At 37.4% G+C, this 13,340-nt stretch overlaps 1 long non-coding RNA gene across 1 annotated transcript; it reads right to left on the bottom strand.

Annotated features, from left to right (window-relative positions):
- Positions 1-249: 249 nt before the first annotated feature.
- Positions 250-12,967, bottom strand: LOC148164443 (uncharacterized). The gene is made up of 5 exons (XR_015768113.1): positions 12,904-12,967; positions 11,779-11,916; positions 9,763-9,852; positions 9,428-9,589; positions 250-554 (listed from the first exon to the last, which is right to left on the bottom strand). It is a non-coding gene; the product is annotated as an uncharacterized LOC148164443 (long non-coding RNA).
- Between the last annotated feature and the right edge of the window lie 373 nt (positions 12,968-13,340).

Genomic DNA, 13,340 nt, shown 5'->3' with positions numbered 1-13,340 from the left:
AAAGAGGGAAAGGGGTGAGAAGAATCAGGGAAAACATGAAAAAAATCCCAGTTGATAACTTCCTTATTGTTACGAATTAAAGCTGGCATTTTAAAGTAAAATCCATCACCTTACTAAAACTTCCACTAAGCTACAGCCTCGGATATTAAATAAACAGCCCCATACACACTTCAATGTGGTTTAATGACAAGATGGCTGAGGATCTGTTTTGTTATTTCAGGTAAAAGTTAATATTTCAGTGGTTAAAATTTCAGGTGTTAAAAACTAACTACAAGCAAGGTCATCATTATACTCTGAAGCTGAATTCTTCTACAGCCGCTTGTCTTTAAATTACTATGCAAATCCAAGACAGTAACATTCAGGCTTTATAATTAAAATACTAATGTTTGGTGACTAAAGAGTAAACATGATTAGTTTACTCTAGGTCGTTTGATTTTATTTTTCTCTGTAGGAGCTTTCCTCTTCTGTGATAATCCAGGCCCAGGTTCCTTATTATTCGGAAGAAATGAAATCGCTTCTGGCAGACAGTAATTTTCTACTTGAGGAGGGGATTCCTATAAAAGGGAAAAACACTGTTCATTTTTCCTTGACTGTGCTTTTGAACCAGAAAAAACTTGAGATTTGTCTTTTAAGGTATGCTACTTAGCACTTATCACATTTAGGGAACAGAACCTGTGTGACAAAATCTCACCTTTTATCAGAAAAATAGATTTATAGCTCAGGTGGAATGGGGCCAGCTCAGATCTTGATAATGGTTTCATTTGTAAAAAGGTATGGTTAAGAAGTGACACCTTATACTTAGTGTCGATTTTTAAAAATATTTAAACATGTGAGGTAGGTGTTTTTTTATTTTACAGATAAGATAAAAAAAGGTTAAATAACATATAACTAGCAGGAGTTAAAGCCAAAATTCATACATTGCCTCTAAAACCCTTAAAATTCTCTTCCTCACAACCATATTCCAACCCAAAACGACCTTTCCCTCATTAAAAGTGTGATAAAAATTTTCTAGCAAGATGGCAGACTGGAAAACATGAAAATGCATCACCATAAAATACTGAGTAAGTGCCTTTTGATTCAACTCTTCCCTGGATGACAACTTCCGACCCAAATATGTTAAAAGCAACTACCCCAAGACACTGGAGAGGAAATGAGATCAGGCAAATACCAAAGGGGTTGACACTGGGTAGGGAGTGAATTTCTCTTCATTTTTGTTTTTGTTGTAAGGAGAAGTCGGTATTATGAGGGCCAAGTCACAACAGAAAACATGTAGTAATGGCCTGAAACCACAGCCACTGGAAAATGAGGTGGGAAATCCCAGGAGGGAGCAGGGGAAGCCTCACACTCGGGTATGAAATCTGCCCAAATCTTTGCCCTCTCACCATGGATGCGCAGAGGCGGCTCAAGTAAGGCTAAAGCTTTGATCCCGCACTCACTGCAAGAGGTGCCTGGTAAGCAAACAGAATGGCATTCCCTAAGGAACGTAACAGAATCTAGTTTTTACAACTTAGACGCATGCAAATTACTCCACATCTGAAGAACATGACCCATTCTCAAGAAAAAACAATCAGAATCCAAAAACCCAATAAAGATCTAAAACTTATATGTATTGAAAATTACAAAATGTTCATGAAGGAAATCAAAGACGACTTAAATATGCTGTATTCATGGACTGAAAGACTGAACATAGTGAAGATGTCAATTCACTTAAATTGATCTGTAGGTTTAATGTGATTCCTATCAAAATCGTAGCAAGATGTTTTCATAGGCATATAGATAAGCTTATTTAAAAACTTAAAAGGTATAGGCCCTAGAAAAGCTAAAAGGATCTTGAAAAAGAAGAGTAAAGAGGAATCGCTACCTAATATCAGATATAAGAAGAAAGATGCTATTGCAGAGGGAAAGACCTAGATCAATAGACCCCCAACATATGCCAAACTGAATTTTGACCAAGGTGTAAAAGCAACTAAGTGGAGGACAGTTCTTTTACGGTGGAGCAATTGGACATTCTGAGTGACCTAAACTTCACACCTTCTGTGAAAACCTCACACCTCATGACATTTATGAAGCACACCAAAGGCATTCACTCTTGACTAGCCATTATGGAACTGCAAATTAAAACCACAATGAGAGATTACTACATACCAACTGAAATGGCTAAAAAAAAGTGACAAATGCCAATAAGGATACAGAAAAACGATCACTTATAACAGTGGTAGGAATGTAAAATATGACCACTCTGGAAACACACTTAGGAATTTATCCCAATGCAATGAAATCTTATTTCCACATAAAATATGTGCAAAAAAATGTTCATAGCAGCTTTAGTCATAATAGCCCCAAAGTAGAAACAACCCAGATGTCCTTCAATAGGCTAATGGTTAAGCTGTAGATCTCAAATGTTCAATAAAAAGTAATAAAATCACTGATACAAGCAACACCTGAATGATTCCGAAGGGAATCTTGCTAAAAAAAAAAGCCGGGGCGCCTGGGTGGCTCAGTCGTTAAGTGTCTGCCTCCGGCTCAGGTCATGATCCTGGAGTCCCGGGATCGAATCCCACATCAGGCTCCCTGCTCAACGGGAGGCCTGCTTCTCTCTCTCCCACTCCCCCTGCTTGTGTTCCTGCTCTCTCTCTGTCAAATAAATAGATGAAATCTTAAAAAAAAAAAAAAGCCAATCCGAAAAGATTACACACTATATTGATTCCATTTAAGATTTAAAGACACTGACAACAGATTAGTGGTTGACAGGTGTAAGAGACCGCTGGGAGAAGAGAATGAAGGGAAGGAGGTGGGTGTAGTTAAAAAAAAAAAAGGCAAAATGAATGATTGCTGTAGCGATAGATTGTTCTGTATCTTGACTGTGGTGGCAGACACATGAAGCAGAAGTGGGGAAATTGGGGGCGCCTGGGTGGCTCAGTTGGTTAGGCGACTGCCTTCGGCTCAGGTCATGATCCCAGAGTCCTGGGATCGAGTCCCACATCGGGCTTCCTGCTCAGCAGGGAGTCTGCTTCTCCCTCTGACCCTCTTCCCCCTCGTGCTCTCTCTCATTCTCTCTCTCTCAAATAAATAAAATCTTAAAAAAAAGTGGGGAAATCGGAATAAGTTTGGATTGCATCAGGTCAATATCCTGGCTGTAATACTGTCTTATATTGTTGCAAGATATCATCCCCTGGGGGAAACTATTATTTCTTACAATTGCATGTAAAGCTACCGATTACCTCAAAATAAAAGCAGTCTTGCTCATGACCCCGATGTTGGAAATAGTAGACAATGATACCAAAGCAGCTCTTATCCTTGAAATGAGTGAAATGAAAAAGTAGAAAAATAGAAACCATAAAAAAGAGCTGATTCTAGATATAAAAAAATTTAATATCTAAATAAGAAAATCTCCTGTAAGAGCCTTTAGAATGAAAATAACAGGAAAAAAATCAGTGAAGTAATAAATAGGAATTAGTCAATCAGAAAACACAGAAAGTAAATATGGCCTGAAGGACCTGAGGGAGGGACCTGTGGGACAATATCAAAAGGTACGAGTGATTAAATTCCCATATAGACAGGAAAGAATGGAGAAGTAATTGTCAAAATTTCTCAAGTTTGGTGAAAGAGAGAAATTTACAGATTGAAGAAGCTCTGCAGAAAAAGCAGGATTAATATAAAGAAACTACACCTGGAAGTATCATAAATGGTGAAAATCAAAGATGAAACAGCCAGAAGAAAAAATGAGACACTGCACTGCATACAGGAGAAGAAATCAAATTACCACTGACTTCTCAGAAATAACGGAGGCCAGCAGAAAGTGGAGTCGTTAGTAAAAAACACTATCAACCCTAAATCCTATGCCCTACAAAAAGATCCTTCAGGCATAATGGTAAAATAGACACTCTCAAATAAAAGAAAACTAGAATTGGTCCCATCAGACTTATACTACAAATCAAAGTTTTGGGCTGAAGGAAAACTGATACCAGATAGGATAAATATAAGACTGTATTTTTCCTTTTAATTTCCTCAAAATACATAGGACCGTTTAAGCAAGTTTTGTTTTATGGCAGAACACTGTTCTGTGGAGCTGTAAGAGACAAGGGAAAATATACAAGTCTACAGAAAGTTTGCTGGCCCCTGCTTTACGTTGAAGGACCGGACACTAAATATTTCAGGCTGTGTGGGAGAGATGGTCTCTGTTGCAATTACTCAGCCCAGTGTTGCACTGCAAAAGCAGAAGAGAGAACATGTAAATGAGTGAATGGAGCTGTGTTCCAGTAAAACTTTGTAACACAGGCAGTGGAGAGGGTTTGGCCTGTGGGCTACAGTTTATTGGCCCCTGGTTTAAAGGATAGGGGAAGTAAAGGAACCTATATGAGTGTAAGATTTCTACATTCCATGTGAAGTGGCACAATATCATTTTAGCTAGACTATAAAAAGTTAAGTATATTATAATCCATAGAGCAAAACACACCCTGCCTCCAACAAAAAAGGCAAGAAAGAAAGAACACAGGAACAAAGACAAATTGAAAACTGCAAAAAAAAAAAAAAAACCCTAAATCCAATCATATCAATAATTACACGATGGACTAAACAGTCTAAAGAATAAAAAAAACCCAACGATACCCTTTTTAAAAGAAAGCCATTTCAAATATAAAGGAAAATTCCATTTACAATTGCATCAAGAATAAAATAGGGACAAATTTAATCAAGGAGATAAAAGACTTGTACATTGAAAACTAGACAACATTGGGGCGCCTCGGTGGCTCAGTCTTAAGCGTCTACCTTCGGCTCAGGTCCTGGGATTGAGCCTTGCATTGGGCTGCCTGCTCGGCGGGAAGCCTGCTTCTCCCTCTCCCACTCCCCCTGCTTGTGTTCCTGTTCTTGCTATTTCTCTCTCTGTCAAATAAATAAAATCTTAAAAAAAAGAAAACTAGGCAACACTGATGAAATAGAAGATGACACAAATAAATGGAAAGATATTCCATGCTCATGGACTGGAAAAATTAACACTATTAAAATGTCCACACTACCCAAAGCAACCCACAGATTCAATGCAATCCCTATCAAAATTTCAATGGCATTTTTTCTAGAAATAGAACTAACAATCCTAAAGTTTGTATGGAATCACAAAGACTCCAAATAGCCAAAGCAATCTTTTTTTTTTTTTAAGAGTTATTTATTTTTTGACAGAGAGACACAGCGAGAGAGGGAACACAAGCAGAGGGAGCGGGAAAGGGAGAAGCAGGCTTCCCGTGGAGCAGGGAGCCTGATGCGGGGCTCGATCCCAGGACCCTGGGATCATGACCTGAGCCGAAGGCAGACGCTTAATGACTGAGCCACTCAGGCGCCCCTAGCCAAAGCAATCTTGAGAAAGGAGAACAAAGCTGGAGGCATCATGCTCCCTGATTTTAAACTGTATTACAAAACTATGGTAACCAAACAGTATGGTACTACCACATACACAGACACACAGATCAAGAGAACAGAACAGAAAACCCTGAAATAAACCCAGGCATACTCGATCAATTACAAAGGAGCCAAGAACATACAAAAGGAAAAGGACAGTTTCTTCAATAAATGGTGTTGGAAAAACTAGACAGCTACATGCAAAAGACTGAAACAGGACCACTATCTTATACCATACACAAAAATAAACTCAAAATGGATTAAAGATTCGGATGAAAGACATGAAACTATAAAACTAAAAGAAAATATACGTCATGAGCTCTCTGACATTGGTCTTGGTAAAAATTTTTTGGATTTCACACCAAAATGAAAAGAAACACAAGCAAAAATTAACATGTGGGGAGACATCAAATTAAAAAGCTCATGCATAGTAAAGGACACCATCAGCAAAAGGAAAGGCAACCTAAGAAAGGGAGAAAATATTTGCAAATCATCTATCGGATAGGGGTTAATATCCCAAACCATGTGATTAAAAAATGGGCAGAGATCTGAATAGACATTTCCCCAAAGACACAGATGGTCAACAGGTATACGAAAAGGTGCTCAACGTCACTAATCATCAAAGAAACGCAAATCAAAATCATAACAAGATATTACCTAACACATGTTGGAATAGCTGTTATCAAAAAGACAAGTGTTGATGAGGATATGGAGAAACGAGAACTCTTGTGTACTTCTGGTGGGAATGTAAACTGATGCAGCCATTATTTTTTTTTCCTCAAAAAATTAAAAATATAACTACCTTAAGAGTACACTTAGTTCGATGAGCACTGAGCAATTGTTGAATCATTATATTGCACACCTGAAACTAATAACACTGTGTTAAATACAATCTTAAAAAAAAGGAACTACCTTATGATTCAACAGTTCCAACCTCTATGTATTTATCCAAAAGAAATAAAAACATTAATTCAAAAAGATATCTGCTCTCCTATGTTCACTGCAGCATTATTTACCATAGCTAAGATATGAAAACCTGAGTGTCCACTGACAGATGGATAAAGAAAATTCACACACACACACACAATGGATTAATCAGCCATAAAAAAATATTTCAGCCAAGGAAACCCTGCCAACTGCAGCAACATGGATGGACCTTGATGGCATGATGCAAAGTGAAATAAGTCAGAAAAAGACAAATACTAGATGATTTCACTTACAAGTGGAACCTAATATAAAAAACGGGTGCCTGGGTGGCTCAGTCAGTTAAGCATCTGCCTTCGGCTCAGGTCATGATCCCAGGATCCTGGGATTGACTGCCGCATCGGGCTCCCTGCTCAGTAAGGAGCCTGCTTCTCCCTCTTGCACTCCCCCTGCTCGTGTGCTCTCTGTCAAATAAATAAATAAAATCTTAAAAAAATAAAAAAATAAAAAAAAACCCAAATGAGATAGATACAAAGAACTGACTGGGGGTTGCTAGATGCAGGGTGTGAGGGCTGGGGGAAATGGGTAAGGGTGAACAAGAGGTACAAACTTACAGTTATAAAATAAGCCCTGAGGATGTAATATACAACATGGTGACTGTAGTTGTTAATATTGTATGGTATATTTGAAAGTTGGAAGAGACTCAATCTTGGGAGTTCTTATCATAAGAAAGAAAATCTCATTATGTATGGTGATAATTTTGCATATATAGTCATGAATACATACAACTCTTATGCTGAACATCTGAAATTAATGTCATATGTCATTGTATCTCAAAAAAAAAAAAAAGGTGGCCAGATTCTTCCTTCAGGCAGACTGGAAGATTCCTCTTTGGAGCAATTGAAACAATTCAAGAAGTATATGCAAGTATGAACCCAGACGACAGTCCCCAACAATTAGACCACAAAGACTATTGCATCCGGATCAAAACTGCCAAGACCCAACTGTGTGCTCAGTACTTCCAATCAGCTTAGACAAAGACCCAAACAAAGAGGAAAATGCAGTTTAGTGGATAGAGAATATACCGAAATAAGTTAAAAAAAAATCAATAAATCCTCTGAGATCCAGTAGAAGGTATTACATCTATGAAGCAAAAAAGATATTAAAAAATTAAAATGTAAATTCAAAAAACTTTTAAAAAGGTCCTGATTATTAAAAACATGATCGCAAAATGAAGAGCTGATAAAAGGAGAAGACTGAACTGAGGGAACCTCTCAAAAAGTGAAGATTATAAAAATAGTGGTGAAATAAGAAGATCCAATATACAAGTAGCAGAAGTACTAGAGAGAACAGAAAGTGGAGGGAAAAAAAATCATCATTGAAATAATTCAAGATTTCCCAGAACTGAAAGACACAAGTTACCAAACCAGAAGAGGCCTACCATGTGCAGTATAATAAAAAGAGACCCTCATGATAGCCTATCATTTTGAAATTTCAGAAAACTAGGGACAAAAAGAGCTTCCTACTAGATTAGTTACATATAACAGATTATGAATCAAAATGGCTTTAACTACTCAACAGCAACACTAGAAGCAAGGAGATAAGCAATCAAAAGTCTAAGGAGAAAATAGGTTCCAACCTAGAATTTGATGCCCATCTAAACGATAAAAGAAATGCAATCACAGAAAAAAAGAATTTTCACACAAAGAAAATCTCAGTTTATCTCCCATGTGCTTTCTCAAGAAGGTACTATAAGAACACCTTCAACCAGATGAGAGCAGATCAGGATGACATGGGATATAGAAACAGGAGATCCAACAGAGAAGAGAAAGGATGATGAATGGAGATCCTGGGATGACACCAGTTTGTAGAAGTAGACGGTGACCATCCAGATTGGAACAGTATGGCTAAGGACATGTTGAAGGCTTTCATCACCAAGATCCCTGCAGCCACTGCACCCAGCTTTTTAATTAATGCTCCCCCCCGCCCCCCCCTCAGCATTTAACCTGAGGTCAGAACACTGGGGTGGGCCTATCTCAAGAGCCTTACTTGTGCTTGGCTTATCTTGACCATGAACTTGAACATGAAGTCACTACTCTCCCTTCCCTAGTCTACTGCTTTGCCCCCACAGAAGTATTCTGTTTTCTCTACTTCTGAGAGCTAGGTAGGAAATAATGAGCTCAGATGTAGAAATACAGAGCAGCCCACTCCCCCCACTGCATTCCTCCAGAAATCTAGTGTCTGACACACAATACAACCCTGAGAAAAGCAGGGAACAAAAAAACTTGAGTTTTTAAAAAAAGTGATTTAGGTGTTTCTAGGAGTTAGTATTGGCTTACCAATTCCAATCAGTACATCCCACCGCTTTATGACAAAGGTTTTATTGTTTATGTTTTAGCCATTCTTTCTATATATCCTGAGCAACTCCCAAACACAAACAGTAAAAATTACACAGCAGGCTAAGTTTTGGCTTCCCCTTATTTCTATACCATTATGTTTGAAATCCTTTGGAGTGAGACATTTATTATCATGTATCCTACCTTGCTGATTCCTGATGGCATTTTAGGTGTTCTGGCATCAGAAAGATTTTTCTTTGCTCATTCAAATCAAAACTTAGGCTATTTGTGAACAGCAATATTCCAACATTATAGAGGGCACTTTTAAAACTTTTAGAGGTACTTAGATTTTTTTTAATTTTTTTTTAAGATTTTATTTATTTGAGAGAGAGAAGGAGATAAAGAGAGAGAGAGCATGAGACGGGGGAGGGTCAGAGGGAGAAGCAGACTCCCTGCTGAGCAGGGAGCCCGATGTGGGACTCGATCCCGGGACTCCAGGATCATGACCTGAGCCGAAGGCAGTCACTTAACCATCTGAGCCACCCAGGCGCCCAGAGGTACTTAGATTTTTATACCTGCTTCATTTAACTCCAAGCTAAATGTTTACATATGTACTCATTATTATAGAAAGTAGAATGAAACTGAATGAAATGAAAGCGAACTGGAGCCAAACATGCTATTAATAAACAAGCCAAGGGTTTTGCTGTGTGGTCACATCCCTATATATATAAGCCTATCTCTGGTGATGAGGAGATCAAGGACAAAATCTTACAAACCTGCATCAGATAATCAGCAATGTACTCTGTTTTCAAGCAGTACACATTTTGGGTGGCAGCTTCTGCTATATTAACCCCTGAGTCATCTGGTTTCAGTTTATTGAAGTCAGAAAAGAGATGTGTGGCTTCTTTAAATAAAGGTACAGAATGACCAGGTAGTACCTAAAGAAAAAATAAGAAATAAGAAGCTATCAGTTTCCCAGAGTAGTTCAACTGTATCATCTGTACTTAAGGATTGTCATCTCACCAAGTACCGAAAATTAAGAACTGATCATAGCAACCTTGTTTGAAAAATAATTTGTGTAAAAAATTCTGTAAATTGACTGAATACAAACCTTTGCTCCTCCTGACTGAAGAAGGCGTTTGAATCCTGCTTCTCGGGATTGGTCAACATATAAGATAACTTTCCACCCACTAAATGCCCCCTACAAATGAAAATATAATCAGTGTTGAAATTATTTGGGAAATAAATGCAAATAATACATTATTTTATCTGTAAATTTAGTTTTATGTCAACAAATAATCTTATAACCTTTACCAAGTGCCACAGTGGTAATTGTCTCTGGTCAGAATATTCTGAAAACACACAACCATGGTGTTTGGCACACAGTAGGTCATCAATAAATACTTGAAGAATGAAGGAAAATGTTTTAATGAATAACATGAAAACAAAGCAACTTGACTTTTGTTTAGCCTTTTCTTGTATTTTTTCTTATAATTAATCCAGGGTAGAACTTAATGCACAACTTCTCAAATTAGATGAAGCCCTCCTTATATTTCTCTTGAAAATGTTTGTGAATTAGAAATATAAAACATTTCACTAGGGAATAACAACAAAAGCCAGTGGAATTACTCTAAAAGAAGGGAATTAAGGCTAACAAGGGCTTGGACACAGGAGAGAACTCAGAATACATCGCACAAGATTATTTAAAACCTGGGTTTCTAACCTTTATGTGAACCATGGACCCCTTTGACAGTCCAGTGAAACCTATGGATCCGTTCTCTAAATAATTCTTTTAAAGAAACAGCTTTATTGAAATGTAATTTCTGTGCTATATTAATAATGTTTTAAAATACTGGTTTTAACATAAAGTGTAAAGGATTACAAAAAAACCCATTTTATTAAAAATAAAATATTTACAAATTTGTGACAGATGTGCTTCTATATTAATGAATTAAATAAATAGTGGTGGCTGGATAGATTATTATAATTTTGAAGTATAAAGACAGATGGTAGCTACACTTGTGGTGAGCATAATGAATTGTTGTCAAATCTGTTACATACCTGAAACTAATGTAACACTGTGCATCAACTATATTTCAATGAAAAAAAATTGAACATAAGCAGTATCTCAAGATACTTGGAATTATAATGCAAAGCAAAGATATCTTATTTCTGTTGGGGTAAAATCACAAGTACTATTAATAGTGCTGTGATTTTTACCTAGACTTCTATAATAAAAGGAAATGTTTTCAATTGGAGGTTAGTAAAAATAAGGATGTATTCCCTGCCCCATCCAAAGTGTATAAACAGCCTTCCTGAATGTGATCTACAACTCCTTTGGGAGAGTCTGTGGATCCCATGTTAAGAACCCTTGAAGGTAGATGCTGAAGAGTCTTTGGAAGAAATACAGTATGGGTCACATTTTACACATATATTTAAATTATTTTTATGTCTTTTTACTTTTAAAAAAAAAAAGACTTATGGGAGTGCCTGGGTGGCTCAGTCGTTAGGCATCTGCCTTCGGCTCAGCTCATGATCTCAGTGTCCTGGGATCGAGCCCCGCATTGGGCTCCCTGCTCAGCGGGGAGTCTGCTTCTCCCTCCCACTCCCCCTGCTTGTGTTCCCTCTCTGGCTGTGTCTCTCTCTGTCAAATAAACAAAATCTTAAAAAAATAATAATAATAAAAGATTTATGTATTTAAGAGACAGTATGTGCACTAGTGTGCACATGCACAGTGGGGAGAGAGGCAGAGGAAGAGGGAGAGAATCTCCAGCAAACTCCAGGCTGAGCGAGGAGTCCGATGGCAGGGCTTGATCTCATCACCCTAAGATCATGACCTGAGTTAAAATCAAGAATTGGATGCCTAACTGCCTGAGCCACCCAGGCACCCCATTTACACATATATTTTTAATAGAGCCATCAACATTATATATATCTTCCTTGTAATCATAATTAAAATTAGGAATTAACATTAAGCCCAATTTAGAATGCCCAAACTAAGTATATCAACAAAGCATAAAAGACAAGTAGAATTATTATTTTGTTAATAAGCATATTCTCTTAAAATTAAAATCTGTAATAGTCATGACACTGAATGCCGTTCATATCACCATATATATGTTAATACCTCAACGATGCCTGATTCTTGTCTTTGCTGGAGTTTTTTCCTCCATCTCATTGCTGCAAGTGCTAGTCTTCGTTGCTGAACATTGATTCCAGTCAAAACATCGAGTATGGAACTACTTCCCCATTCATAGTCTTCTTCCTAGACAATTAGTAGAATAAACTTTGGATCTGGTCCTACAATATGTCCTCAAGGAGTCCACGATCATTTAAGAGTTAAAAGCTATACATTCAGTTGTTATAAATACAGAGCACTAAATAAGCATCAGTTTATGAACATAGAGGAAAGAAATGTACATTAATTTGGCTTCATAGGAGGGTCAAGTATATCTGGCTTTTAATTAGAAATCAGAAAAATACTGCATACGTTTCTAAGAAATACAGGTAACTACACCTTAGTAATTGGTAATATATAGATTATTGGGCTTCATCCATTTTAAGATGAACTTCACAGAAGGACATGTTCTCAGTGGAGGTATGTGTTAACACCTTGATTACCTGTCCAAAGAAATCATATCCCTAAGGGATCTTGATTGAAAACTTCAAAAACTACATGATAGATATTACTGTGATGGTTAGTTAGGGACCAAAATATTTCAGACAATATTTAAAAAAAAAATGTTCTTTTTTAAAAAGATTTTGTCAGAGGGAGAGCGAGCTGAGTGTGAGCATGAGCAGGGGGGAGGGGCTGAGGGAGAAGCACGCTCCCCACCGAACAAGGAGCCAATGCGGGACTTGATCCCGGTACCCTGCGATCATGACCTGAACCAAAGGCAGATGCTTAACTGACTGAGCCACCCACACGTCCCCAAACAATTTAATATTTAATGGGCTGGCAGTAAGGATAAAAAGTTTACAATGAAGTAATCCTGAAGTTTTCTAATGTTATTCCAAAGAGGGGGAAAAAAAAGCCCAGATTAAAATTAAATAAAACTCATATAACTGAGAATCTGGGTCTGTGATCTCTAAATTTTTTTGCTCTGTTAATCTGGACCTTGTAAAATTGGTATAATCTAATTGGTCATATTTGGTTATTTCAATTATATGAATGGTTAGTGTAGATACTAGAATCAATTAGGACAATTACTTTTAACGAAAAATGATTCTTCATGTTAGTTTGAATACATACCAGCACGAAGTGTCCAGCAGTCCGGCATGCTTCCACGTAGGAGCGATGAAGCACCCATTTCCCAGCTGCCACTGAGGCTAAATACTTCTCGTTTCGAAGTGGATGTCCCACAACAATGTGTGTACAATTGGGATCAAAGCACTGTTTCTCTATTACTAATCCACCTAAAGTAGAGAAAAATTGATACGTGATTGGAATTCTTAACTTCTTCCTAGGAAAGACATGTCAACTCTGCATAGAAATTATTTATAAATAAAATGCACCAAATAAACTGAAAAACCTTGACTGACAATTATTTTACTTCACATACATTTTTTAAAATATTTTTTTACTAACATAATAAAATAAAATAAGAAATATGTATTTTTTAAAGATGATTTGACAGCGAGCACAAGCAGGGGGAGCGGCAGGCAGAGGGAGAGGGAGAAGCAGGACCC

Source organism: Eumetopias jubatus, unplaced genomic scaffold, assembly GCF_037043125.1.
Source record: "Eumetopias jubatus isolate StellerSeaLion01/CBP00866 unplaced genomic scaffold, mEumJub1_p1.0 scaffold_4, whole genome shotgun sequence".
Taxonomy (NCBI): domain Eukaryota; kingdom Metazoa; phylum Chordata; class Mammalia; order Carnivora; family Otariidae; genus Eumetopias; species Eumetopias jubatus.
The sequence above is the reverse complement of the archived record's forward strand: the minus strand, read 5'-3'. Positions and strand labels throughout refer to the sequence as shown.